The sequence below is a fragment of the Convolutriloba macropyga genome, chromosome 3 (assembly GCF_964194025.1).
Source record: "Convolutriloba macropyga chromosome 3, txConMacr16.3, whole genome shotgun sequence".
Taxonomy (NCBI): domain Eukaryota; kingdom Metazoa; phylum Xenacoelomorpha; order Acoela; family Convolutidae; genus Convolutriloba; species Convolutriloba macropyga.
The window spans coordinates 35066117-35080989 of record NC_134470.1 but is presented as its reverse complement, the minus strand read 5'-3'; positions in this window follow the sequence as shown (position 1 = coordinate 35080989).

Here is a 14873-nt window from a genome sequence, read left to right as displayed (position 1 = left end):
AAGAAATGAGAGCAATTTTTACATAAAAAACGGTCGAAAAATCTGCGTTTCCGAACTACACACTTTTTTATGTATCAAATTTTAAGCATTGACCCAGAAGAAAAATCTCTGGGTGTTTTACCATCCTTATGGATAGTAGGCACCGCCAAAATAGTATGGGTAGTATTGAACATCTCATTGGGCCAAAAGGTCCCATTATATTTTTTAAATAAGATTGACTTTTTGAGAAACCCTTGACGAAATTGCAGAACTTGAACTTATACATCAATTATGAGAAAATTTCTCATTCCATAGCCAACGTTAGCCTAACACACGATTGTCATGACAATTTGAGCAACCAAAGCCCATTGGTAAAGAAATGAGAGCAATTTTTACATAAAAAACGGTCGAAAAATCTGCGTTTCCGAACTACAAACTTTTTTATCTATCAAATTTTAAGCATTGACCCAGAAGAAAAATCTCTGGGTGTTTTACCATCCTTATGGATAGGAGGCACCGCCAAAATAGTATGGGTAGTATTGAACAGCTCATTGGGCCAAAAGGTCCCATTATATTTTTTAAATAAGATTGACTTTTTGAGAAACATTTGACGAAATCGCAAAACTTGATGTTATATACCACTTCTGGCAAATTTTCTTGATTCATGGCCAACAAAAGCCTAACACACGGTTGTTATACTACTTTGAGCAGCCTAGACTTAGTAGTAAAGAAATGAGACAAATTTTCACATAAAAAACGATCTAAAAATTTGCGTTTCCGGCCAACACCTACTTTGTATAACAATTTCTTAAGCATTGACTCAAAAGAAAAATTTTGGGTTGTTATAAAATCTTTATGGATAGGAGACACTACCAAAAAACTATGGGAAACATTGAACAACTCCTTCACCCAGGAAGTCCTATTACATTTTTTAAATAAGACTGACTTTTTGAGAAACATTTGACGAAATCGCAAAACTTGATGTTATATACCACTTCTGGCAAATTTTCTTGCTTCATGGCCAACAATAGCCTAAAGCACGCTTGTTATACTACTTTGAGCAGCCTAGACTCAGTAGTAAAGAAATGAGACAAATTTTTACATAAAATACGATCTAAAAATTAGCGTTCCCGGCCAACACCTATTTTGTATAAAAATTTTTTAAGCATTGACTCAAAGGAAAAATTTCGGGTTGTTATAACATCTTTATGGATAGGAGACACTACCAAAAAACTATGGGAAACATTGAACAACTCCTTCACCCAGGAAGTCCTATTACATTTTTTAAATAAGACTGACTTTTTGAGAAACATTTGACGAAATCGCAAAACTTGATGTGTTATACCACTTCTGGCAAATTTTCTTGCTTCATGGCCAACAATAGCCTAAAGCACGCTTGTTATACTACTTTGAGCAGCCTAGACTCAGTAGTAAAGAAATGAGACAAATTTTTACATAAAATACGATCTAAAAATTAGCGTTTCCGGCCAACACCTATTTTGTATAAAAATTTTTTAAGCATTGACTCAAGCATTTACTCTCGGGTTGTTATAACATCTTTATGGATAGGGTGCACTACCAAAAGAGTATGGTTCACATTGAACAGCTCCTTCACCAAGAGGGTCCCATTATATTTTTTAAGTACAATAGACTTTTTTGAAACATTTGACGAAATTGCAAAACTTAAAATTATATATCACACATGAGAAATTTCCTTATTCAATAGCCACCGTTAGCATAACGCACGATTGTCATATCATTTTGATTGACCTGGACCCAGTAGTAAAAAAATGAGAGCCATTTTTACACGAAAAACAGTCAAAAAATTTGCGTTTCTGACCTACACATTTTTTATGTGTCAAATTTTCAAGCTTTGACCCAAACGGAAAATCTATGGATATTTTACCATCCTTATGGATAGGAAAAACTACCAAGATAATATGGGTAACATTGGATAACTTCTTGACCCAGAGGGTACTAATACCTTTTTGAAATACGATTGACTTTTTGAAAAACAACTGAAGAAAATGCAAAGCTTAGAGTTATTTAAAAATTATGAAAAATTTCCTTATTCCATAGCCAAATTTAGCATAACACGCGATTGTTATATCACTTTGAGTGGCCTGGACCCAGTAGTTAAGAAATGAGAGCAATTTTTACATAAAAAACTGTCGAAAAATTTGCGTTTCCGACCTACACGTTTTTTATGTATCAGATTTTCAAGCATTGACCGAGAAGTAAAATCTCCGGGCGTTTCAGGATCCTAATGGATACGAAGAACTGCCAAAATTGTAGGAAGAGCTACTAAAATAATACGGGTAACATTGAACAACTCCTTGAGCCAGACGGCACTATTAATTTTTTTTAATTACGATTGACTTTTTGAGAAACAACAAAATTGCAAAAAATGACTATATCACTATACGTAAATATCTTCATATTATAGCCCAAGTTAGCCTAACGCACGATTGTTTTACCACTTTGAATTGCCTAGACTCAATATTCAAGAAACGACAACAACTTCTACATAAAAGAGAAATTTTTGCGTTTCTGAACTACTTTTCTCATTTAACAATTTTTGAAGTATTGACCCAAAACAAATTTCTGGTGTTATACAAACCTTATAGACAGAAAATACTAGTATTTTTATGTATGAAAAAAGAAACCAAAATAATTTTCTTTAAAATGCTTCAGTCGAGAGAAATTGTGATAAGCAAAACTTTATTCAGAAATATTGACACGCTTTTTATTGCTAGAACAAGAAAAGTCTAAGACTTTAGTCCGATAACACTTCTCTGACTCCCTTACAGTCCTCGCAAAGTAACGTTTCAGCATCCATATAAAATTTTGGAACATAACTTCTACAGCAGACACAGGGTTCGAACTGAAAGTCGCAGAAATTTTTGTCAAGATCTCCTCTGCATATGGGGCATGTTGGCTCACGACCATCAAATTGTCTCAAAACGCTTTCAACCCACTCTTTCATACATAGTTTGCATGCAACATGCGCCCAAAAATCGTTCATGTGCAGCACAACATATTCCTCTGGAACTTTTTCAAGACAGAGAGGGCAGTTTTCTTCATTTGGTTGCATTACGAAGCACAATTTTCTTCAACAAAAACTGAAAAATTCAAAAAGCTTGCTCAGTTGATGTGAAAAGCGCAAAATATCTATAGAACATGTGATACTTGTTAGATCAGAAAACATTCAAGGAGGCGAGAAGGTTAAAATCAGAAACGAAAACAGGAAAATTAAATTTAAGCTTGCTGCATGAACATATTCAATCAAGGGGGAAAACCAGCTTCATGAAGGAAAATCCTGCAATCACCGGTAATGGGTTACAATATCCAATTACCGATTCCGTAATCAACTGTTTACTGACTGAAGCTATCAACAAACCAGGCACAAAAGAAAACTGAAAACAAATTGAAACTTGTTGACACAAACTATTAACACTTATTTACACAGAGTGCACCAGTTCAATGATTCACAAGTGGTTTTGCAAGAAATGAAAGTTAAAATGGCAACTAGTCGTGTTCAAAGATATTCACTAATGGTACAACAAAGAGTTTTTCATTAATAAAGATGGGCAGAAGTTTTTCGGAGATCGCGTCTTGGTTGATAGTTAAAACATTTAGTGATTTTTTGACTTCATAGAAACTGCAAACATTTGAGCTAGATTCAATTGGTTTGTATTCCTTTACTAGATTGAACAAGTACAAAGAAGCAAAATCTTGCTTGTCGAGTGAAAAAAAAAGTCGAACTTGACCAAATTGTTTACTTCCACTGGAGATGAAGGAGACAAAAGAGTTCTTGGAGGGAAAGGAAGATTCAGAGTCGATAGAAAAATTTTCAAATTTTTGGCTCGAGTAGAATTGCGCGGACAGATTTTGAAGGTCAGGTGGGATATCTTGAACCGCATGCCGCTTGAACTTTTTTTTGTCGCGAAATTGTAGACAGAGGTCTAGAAGTGTGTCTTTTCGAGGGCTTTCTCGATGCGATTCTTTATTCCTAATGTATCGCTCAACTAACACTTTGAGATGGTTAACTGTTCCTGTAAATTTGCATCGCAGCAGGTAATTGGACGACTCAAACATGATAGCCGACGTGCACCATAGGGGACCAAAGCACTTGACCTGCCACGCTAAATGATTTAGGGAATGTAAATTTGCAGAAAACACTTTGTCTGTATATGATTCAGCTGTCAACAGGTGGAAACGTTCAATGAGTTGATCAGCCAGAGAACAATATTCCGTGGAAAATAAGAGCAACCGGATGGTATAACTCAGTAGAAGGAATCTCTCATATAAGTCCTTGTCTATAAATCCATGAAAAACTACTGGTCCAACGTACAAAAGCCATACTTTTAGCTCGTTAGCCTTAAAATACTCTAGATCTTCCAAATTTCGCAGCGCTCTTTTAAAATCAGAAGTCAATTGAACTGAATCAATTACTTCGCGAATTTGGATGAGCACTGATTTGCTTGTCTTGTCCCTGATTAGAAACAGAATTGAACGAGTTACACCTAGGAGAACTTGGTGCATATAATCGATAGGGGCCGTCAATGGTAAATTTTTTATCATATCTGATATAACACAAGTCCCTTTGATGCCTCTGAAGGTCTGAAGTCCCTCTTTTTGCATTAATTTCAAATAAGATTGATGTTGCTCAGCTGTCCGCATTTTATTTCTTTGATTCGGGTAGTACAAACCTCTTTTGCCGTCTCCTATAGGTTTACATTCGATCAGACATAGAGTGCAGCCAAAATATGCATTGAACTGCTGCATATTTAGTATAGACGCTTTTGCCGGTAGATCAGCTACCAGTAGTTTAACTTCAAATACTACATTCCAGGAAATGCCATTGTACTCAATTGACACGTCTTTACTAAGTCTGTCTTTTATTTCGCTGAAAAAGATTTCCCAATCAGGTTTGCCTTGTCCGAGCCACAACTTAGCCAGCACAATGTTTACGAACTTGCAGCGCAAAATTGGTGGCAAATTCAGCACACTGAGCCACAGTGGCCATAACGAACGTTTTTTTGAATTTACAATTCTTACACCGTCAGAATTCATTGTCAACGAAATCGTCATAATATTGTTTGATCCAAAAGTTTGGGGAACACTTACATCTTTAAGAGGACTACGAGATGAGGAGTACTCGGAAATTGCGGGGAAATTAGTTTTAAGTACAACCAATAAGTCCTGGACAAAATCCAAAGAGATACACTCGCCTTCTCCACATGAAGTTGATGTCTTTAAAATAGAGACTACGTTCCTACTTGCATCTCGTTTTAAAGATTTAAACGACGGAATCTTGTTTTCCGGAAACGCAGTTTTCATTAGTTTTATCCAGTCTGTGGCCTCTGCATCGGAAGTACCATGACGAGCAATAATTTCGTTCACACATATTGTAAAATTATGTTGAGAAAATGTGCAGATTGCATCAACATGTGATTCAGAATTGTCTGAAGACTCTGAAGAGTCATTTGCACAATCAATGGTGCTGACGGAAAAACTTGGAAACGAATGATTGTTCTCATGGTTAGGCGATGAAACTAAATTTGTAGGCTGCAAAAAATCATTTGTTGACAAAGATGTTTCTTCCGAGGAACCGCTGACATCAGAGTCAATATCGCCAGAGCTACTACTCGAATCAAAGCAACGCATTTCAATTTTTTGCTTTGGATACTTTTTCCTACGCTTTATCCGAAGAATGGATTGACGTCGTCGTCGATAGCTCGCTGAACATAAATCAAGTCTCCGCCTGGATTCAGAGATTGAATCTTCCGAGTTCAATTTCTCTTGATGCATGTCAATGTGCACACACCGGCAATCTTGATTCCCTTCACCGAAAAAATTAATCCCATAGCTTACAGTGATTTCGTCATTTTTGTTAATGGGCTCAAGAATTTCCAACTGAATACAACGCCGGGAGTGGACTTCCTTTAGGGCATATCGGCAATTCGGTTGACAGGAATGGTTCGCAAAACGAGTTGGGCCCAGCATGACCCGATCGAAGCTACAAGCGTCAGTTTTCCTGAAGATCGAGATGTCTTTGAAACTCGCCAGGGAATCTTGTGGAATTTTTTCAACAAACCCAATAACTGAAGGCAGCATCTGTACTGGGTGAGACTTTCGCGGTCTTAATTGATTCTCACCTACATAAAACAGACCGTAGCCACCATAGGCGTCTTCTTTGAACACGAAATTATTTTCTAGAGCAGCATTATATGAGTCCCTTAATAGAGCATCGAACTCCTGAAGCCCCGAGTCAGTAGTCAAAGCTTCCATATATTCAGCGGGCGAAAGCATTTCAACCAAAGCTTCAACGATGCAGCCATCATTTTCAATGAGTTCTTTTGTAATTTTCGCATCAGCCTGTGCAAGACTTAAGCATCTCAACATTTCTAAAAACAAATTAGGTTTTATCTAACAAAGAAACTGACTCAACCACAAAATGTTGTTTCTCACTACAGAAACGCGTACCGTCACGAGGCAAGTTGTCAAAGACAAAAAATTTTTATATCAAGAATTAATAAAAAAAAGCTTGACCCCGATCTAAACACAAAAACGGGCCAATTTTCACAACAAAGTAATCAAAAAACTTGCCTAACAGAACCAGCTAGTTAAAAAGAAATTTGAGCGCAAGATTGAATTATCACAGAACATTGTTCTGGAAAACGCTCACGGATGAAACGCACCAAAGAACTGATCAAAAGAGATAACATTGAAACAATTCCAAAGCATAGATTTTGGGTCATTATTACAGCCTCAATAATAAAAATACGATTGAGGAACTATCAATTATTGGATTTTCCTTGCAGAATCTTGAGCTTGATGTCGAGACCCATTTGATTAGCCGCATGACGAGCATCCTTATAGGCAGCTTCAGGAAACTTTGGATATTTTCTCCTAACTACCAGTTCAAACTTCGCTCGTTCTTCTTCATCTACGGGCAACCGAACATCTTTTCGACGCCTCTGTGCACCAATGATGTAATTCTGCAGTTTGCACTCCTCTCCCTTTCCATACATCGCACATGCAAGATGCCGCCCAAATTTGGCTGCGCTTGCCCCTGCCGGAACTAGCATCAAATTAATTCCTTCATGAATAACAGGCTCATAGGCGGTTGTATTATCAGCAGCTGGCAGCTCCCCCGTTTTATGGTAAGTTACTAGAGCAAAAAACTCTTCATTGTTGGCTCTATCTTCTTGTCGCAACCTCTTGAGGCACGATTTATGCTCATTTACCATTCCCGATAACTTTTGTTTGAAGGCAGCAATTTGGCCAGCATTTCCAGAGCGCTGCGAACGATCAAGCAAGTTTGGATTTGAAGGTACAAGCGTGGTTTCAGCTTCATCGCTGCTCATTTCCAAATCAAAATCAGAATCACTGTCACTATCCAAAGTCCCGTTGTCTCGCTTCTCTACCGATTTCCTTTTAGCAACAGGTTGCTCATCTTCCGATGATGAATTTTCAAGAAAGGACATTTCTGACATGAAACAGACATAAGCATTCTTCAGTAGGCAGACAATTATTCTAATAGGATTAAGCTCAGAAAAAAATAAATAGCTGAAAACTCGAACGCGGTTAAGAGTAAGCAAAAGTCGAGCTTGCTCAAGTTTCAATTCAACAAAAGAAATAAACAAATAACGCTCATGAGGAAGGTCTTAACAAATATCAAAACAAAAATAACAACAAATTGCTCCAATTCGAGCTTTTATTTTAAAAAGTAGAAGGAAACTAGTTTTGATTCATCGGAATGAAAGCTGGTTTAGAATGGAAAACAAAAGCATTGAGAGACGTTATGTAGTAAGCTTATATTACAACAACAGCTGAAAAGAGGAAACAGCTCAACTGCACCTTTCTGAGTAGATAGAACAAAGAACGCGAAGAAAATGGATATATTTGAGCTCCAAAGTGATCTAGGGAAAGTATTTCTGTTTCAACTCAGTGCCAAACTGGTTGGCTCCAGCAATTGCTCGACTCAATGCCTCTTCAGTACAGTTGGTATAGTTTTTCGAAACACATTGAACAAATATGTCTTCGAGTTGGCTGTCACAGGCTCCTCGAGTATTCTTTCTCGTAACTTTTACGGCAATACGCTCATGAATAAGTTTACACTTGTTTTCATTACCAAATATTTCAGCTGCAATTGTTCTTCCAAACACTGACGGTCCTTCATCAGTCGGCTTGAACCGCATTAAGTCCTTGCCGTTGAACATGAGCGGCTCATTGTCATCACGGTTGGCCTTGATTTTCTTTCTAAGACTTTTCAAGGACTCCGGCTTATCGCCATCACCCAGTACTTCTAGCAATCGCTTTCTCAACACTGCGTTTTCTTTCATGACTTTGCGCATATGGTTTTCTTGCGCGTCGAGCACCTCATTAAATTTGCTTGTAACGATATCCATGAGGTCAGCTATCGGGCGGTCTTTATCCGTAATGTCATTAACAGTTGGTGCATTGCAGGGCGTTGAGCATCGAGATTTGGCCAAATCAACTTGTGGACTTTCATAGTCCTTCTCCACCACCATCACATCACTCGAGAAATGGATTCTTCTGTTGGCAGTTTTTTGACTGGAAACCCGCTTCTTCGCTTTCCCTGCAGTTTCTCTCTCGTTTTCTTTGTCCCTGAGTAGAAAGCCACATTTAAACTAGATCACCCTTTCCTAACCCATTGAAAACTGTTGTCACCTTTTATAAAACTTCTCTTTCTCTATCAGCTATGCTAGAATCATTACTGCTCAATCTATCAAAAAGATTTTTCATTGACACGAAAAGTTATCACTTACTCGGTAGAAATCTCTGGTATTTGCGCATTGTCTTGGAAACTGTTTTCAGTCTCAATTTGGCGATTACTTGTCTCACTGAAAAAAATGCTATGTTACTAAAAGGAAGCGTTCTGTGATACATTTCATCAATTTAAATATTTAAACAGGTTCACTAACGCAATAGAACTAATGTCCGACAGGCTTCCGTTCGCATCTGCAATCTTGTCTGTAACACCTTTCAGAAAATTGTCCACTTCTTGTGGAGATACTATCTTTACTAAAGAAGCCCTGAAAGTCCCGGAGTCGCTTGATTTAAAGTTCATCTTGTGGCCTTTCACCATTGACAACTTGTCGGCAATTGATATTTCCTGCCATGGCCAGTAGGAACTGTTGTGTGCGAGCACAAAAGGATAGGGATCATATTTTTTGTAAAAGATCCAACGCAGATTCATCGCTTTTTTCGTATCACTTGGTGAGTCAACGTAGTTTCTATTCGGCATAATGCCTTTGGTTGAGCGTGGTCCGTTGATAATAAGGTTATCGCTTAACTTAGAGAGAGACATTTCTTCTAAAAACCAAAAAAGAATTGCAAATCTCAGACGAATTATAAAAACATAAACAACAATTAATCAATGTCTTCTAGATAAAAGTCAGTAGGTATTATTTCGCCATTACTTGACCTTCAAGAAGTCGGCTACTTCAAACTACGCAAATTCGAAACAAGCAGCATACAGGTATTTATACACTCGTTCTGCCATTCTTAGAATACGATAAACAGATTGTATGACAATCAACCAATATTCTACTAGACCGTTTCGAAATTGTCACTAATCTTTCAAGATTCTAAAAACAGTCCTCAAAAATTCTTTCAAATTTTCCCCCAACTATCGGGTGGATTTCGATACAGCAAAAGAACTCTCGCTTCTATGGTGCTCCCCAGCTATCGGGTGAGACTAAAGAAATGGAAGAATCCCCCAACTATCGGGTGGAGCTATAGAAACTTTAATTATTATAATCCTTAAATTTTCCCCAACTATCGGGTGGATTTGGATACAGCAAAGAATTCTCGCTTCTACGGTGCTCCCCAGCTATCGGGTGAGACTAAAGAAATAGAAGAATCCCCCAACTATCGGGTGGAGCTATAGAAACTTTAATTATTATAATCCTTAAATTTTCCCCCAACTATCGGGTGGATTTTGATACAGCAAAAAAACTCTCGGTTCTATGGTGCTCCCCAGCTATCGGGTGAGACCAAAGAAATGGAAGAATCCCCCAACTATCGGGTGGAGCTATAGAAACTTTAATTGTTATAATCCTTTTGTCCCCCAACTATCGGGTGGACTTCGATACAGCAAAAGAGCTCTTGGTTTTATAGTGCTCCCCAGCTATCGGGTGAGACTAGAAAAATGGAAGAGTCCCCCAACTATCGGGCGGCACTGTAGAAATTTGAAATTTCAAAACTATCAATTTTACAGCTCTAAAACTTGCTTATGGCGGAAAAAATTGTGAAATCTCAATTTTAAATTGAACGCATTGAAAGCAACTTCAATTAAAATTGGGCAAAGTTACATCAAGAAGATCTGGGCGGGCTTCAGGGGCACTACTGCACATGTTTACCAAATCAAATCCAGCATTAACATACCACCAGTCCTTCATATGAACATTATCAGGCAGATAATCTTCCTCATAAGAAAAGGTTCGAAAGTGCAGTTTTAGTTTATTTTCCGCCAAGCGATTGTTGAGTGCTCTAATTATATCGAACGGTTCCTTGCAAGAAGAAATACGGTTGATCACTTGCCATATGATGAGTTTTACATTGTTACCGTTGCAGAAGTTTCTTAACTGTGTAAGTTGCCCGATCACCATTTTCATCTCCTCTTTATATTGTATCGGATCGTTTGGCTTTGCGATTAAGTTGTTACCACCTAGCATGACCATACAGACCTCGTGTTCTTTGATAGCGTCTTTTAGTTCAAGCCAGAAGCATAAATGCGCCCCTCCTCGTGCTTCTATTGTAAAGTTCGATGGGAATCGGAAGACATCTGCAATTCTTTTAAGGTGAGAGTCGCCAATAAGTAGCACATGTGCCATTGCTATCTCAAAAACATTGAAAAAATTAACACGTCTATTTTGCTTAGCCTACCTACTATGCCACCTCGACCCGTGTGGCTGGGACCTTGCTAAGACCTAAAAAAATAACATTATAAATTGAACATTTGTGAAATTCGGAGTTCAAAAAGTGACCAGACCTGGCCACCTAACCAGGGCACCTGGCCACCTAAATAATAACAAGCTATAACTATAACCAGGGCACCAGGACAATATACCTGGTCTATGGGACCAGTTTGGGTGACCCAATCTGATAGTTTTCACATCTTCCCAAGTGAATAACCTGATTCTAAGCATAAAATCAGGGGGTTGGGGGGGGTCACTTGCAGAGTGAAAATTGACCCCCTAGATCTCAGAAAACCCTATACAAAATATATATGGGGAGATTCCCCATTACAAGTGGAGTTCAACGGGCCTATTCCTGCAGTCAAAGTCATTATTTTCACCATTTCACAAGTAGAAACGCGAAACGTACCAGTCACTAAAACATCAAAATGACCGTACATATCGAGGTCAATTTCTCGAAAACGGCTGAAAGAAACAAAACGCCATTTACAGGGATTCAAGCTCGGCTCACGCTGAGTTCAAATCAACCAACAAATCAAAAATCGGTTTACTCTAGTAGGAGATATTCTAACATAAAGGTACCGTACCAAATGACCAAAATGACCTATTTCGAGTCCTGTTTCTGTACTATAACACAACCACTCATTATAACCACCTGTAAAATATATATGGGGAGACTCCTAACTAACGGGGGAATATAACACACTAAATTTCAACGTGGATTGAGCCCACAACAAGGTTTAATATCGTACTCAAAGTGTTGTTTCGCTCCACAGGAGGTCGAACCGGGGCCAAGTTCCCTGGCCAATTTCTCGAAAACGGCTGAACAAAAACAAACGCCCTTAATACTGTTTGTAGCACTGCTTGAGATACGCATCATATTAGAAAATGAACCCAATCGGTTCATTCTTCGAGGAGTTATAGCAAAAAGAAGATACCGTATTAAATGACCATGGAGGAGAGATACACCACCTCCAGAGCTAAAATTGAACACCTAAACCACAGAAAATGATATATAAAGTATACATATTCGGAATCTGCGTGAAACGGGCTATTCAAAACACTAATTTTCCAAAAGACAGTTCAAAGTTTCAAGGTGACAAAACGGTGTCAACCGCTGTGTCAACCTCTTCTGGGGCTAAAACGAGGGCAAGTTTACTGGCCAATTTCTCTAAAACGGCTAAACAAAAACAAACCCCCTTGATACTGTGTGTAGCACTGCTTGAGATACGCATCATATTAAAAAATGAGCACAATCGGTTCATTCTTCGAGGAGTAATAGCAAAAATAAGGTACCGTACCAAATGACCAAAAAGCGAGGTGACCTGACTGCAGAGCTAAAATTGAACACCTAAACCACTGAAAACGCTATACAAAGTATACATATTCGGAATCTACGTTACACGGGCTGTTCAAAACACTAATTTTTGTAAGTCAGTTCAAAGATTGAAGGTGTCAAAGGTGTCAACCGGATGGGGTCAACCGCTTCAGGAGGCCATACCGGGGCCAAGTTCCCTGGCCAATTTCTCGCAAACGGCTGAACAAAAACAAACGCCCTTGGTAACAGTTGTAGCACTGCTTGAGATACGCATCATATCAAAAAATGAACCCAATCGGTTCATTCTTCGAGGAGTTATAGCAAAAATAAGGTACCGTACCAAATGACCAAAAAGCATGGTGACCTGACTTTCAGAGCCAAATTTGACCGTCTCAATTCCGTAAAATGCTATGGAAAATATATATGGGGATACTTCCCACTAATTGAGAATTCTAAAACACTAACATTTATTCCGCAAATCAGCTGTTTTGTTGTACCAAAATTTGGGTCATCCCGAATAGCCCAAAATTTCGACCTATTTCAACTTTGATCATTAATAACTTTTTGATTAGGCCAATTTGGGAAACCAACCAAACACTGTAAGCAAGAGGGGTTTAGTGTCAACAAAATGCGACCACTCCCGTTTAATTTGGTTCAGTACTTTAGAAGTTATTAACAAAATACTATTCTATACCCCATTTTTCGGGCCATCAGCGAAGCCCAAAATCTCAGGAACCGACGTAAGACAACGTGAAACAGAGTTCCCGGCGAATTTGTGCGTGTTATTCTGGTCCACTTTGACGTTCTAGGTCACGGCAAACCTTCATGGTGAGGTGGGAAAGAATTTCCCACCTCACCATGAAGGCTATGATGTTTTGTGTGTTTCGACATAAAACAACATCCACAGAAATTTGATGAAATCGTGAAAAAAGAAAAATTGTTGAATTAACCCCATTAATTGATACAATTAGCTTCAACAACTTAAATATTGTCTAGAAAACACAAAACGCACGCCGAAAAACTTGTTCATTTGCGCAAAACAGCACTCAGCCATAAAATTTGAGAAAATATTTTGTTTTTCCGGATTCAAAAATGAATAACTGTTCTAAAAAAAAACTTCAGGACTATGACTAGCCATTCCAGAGAAGAAAGTCTCAATAGCAACAGATTAAGCTATTAATCACTCGTTTTGGTCAAAAATTCCATGAGAAATTCGAAAAAGTACAAAACATTAAGTTCCTTTCTCAATGTGATAAAACAAGTTCTTTCCTCCAACTTTTTGATTAAGCCGACGTGAGAAACCTATAAACACTGCAAAAACAAGAAGTTTTGAGACCAACCAGATTGCGATAATGCCCGTCCTATTTGGTACAGTAGTTTTAGAGAAATTGTCAAACACAAAAGAACTCGTATTTAAAATATAATTTTTTTAAAATTTTTTAAGAAATACAGCTTAATAACGTTCTAATCAGGCCAATTTAGCCACAAATTCAAGACTGCAGACATTTAACAAACTTACAGTCAACAGAATGCGACTATGGTTGGCCAATTTGGCATAGTAGTTCAGGAAAAATCGTCAGAAACAATAGGCGTGCCCTCAAATTATTAAATTTTATTTCAATTTTTTCAAAGTTAAACAGTAATAACTTTTTGATTAGAACGACTTCAGAAACCAATGAACACTGCAAGCAGTGAATGTTTAGGGTCAGCAAAACGCAACAATTCCCGTAGAATTTGGTACACTAGTTTCGAAGAAATCATAAAACACATGAAGCGTACCGCGAATTGACAATTGATTTTTTTTTTCAAATTTGGACAATAACTTTTCCGTAAAGACCTTCACACGTGTTTTTGACAGTTAATTAGATGCATGGTTAGGTGAGGTGCACACCCAAGCGTTTAAAATGAATTGGATGACCACTTTTAACATCGACAGAAGTGTCACACTATTTGCAAGGAAAAAAATTTACAAAATCTCTGAATTTCATAATGAGAATAATTGATGAAAATCCAAACTAAGGAAACAAAAATAGAAAAAAGACATAGAATGTTTAGCGAGCGTTGTGATTGACTCCATGAAGCAGTTTTACTTTCCGAAAATTTGCAGAAAAAAAAAGAAAAATCAAATTATCTACAAAAAATAGACGAAACATTTTTTTTTTGCTTTTTGAAGTTGAATAAAGTTTTTTCCTCAGCCTAAGAGACAAAATTCCGTTTTTCCTATTTTTTTTAAACTAGTGAACTTAGGTTGTTTCACCTTGAGATCTTGACGACCATTTTGAATCCGTAATTGAGAAAAAATTTTTACAGAATTAAAAAAAGATCTACTTTTTTCAATTGTTTGGGAACCGTTCTCGTACAAAAATATTTGAAAAAGATTCCGAAAAATTTTTCAGATGTATTCCTGAATGTTAACTGGATGTGATTTGAGTTGGTTGGGGCAGTTAACAAAGTTTTTAATTTAAATGAGCGTACGTTTCTTACATCGACACACCTGTCAGACCACTGGAAGTCCAACGCAAAAAAAAAAACAAATAAGAAGTTCCAAAGCTCTTCGTGGTAAAAATTGATCAAAAAGCCCATTTTTGAACTAAAACCCAGATTGTAGATTGGGCTACCAAGCC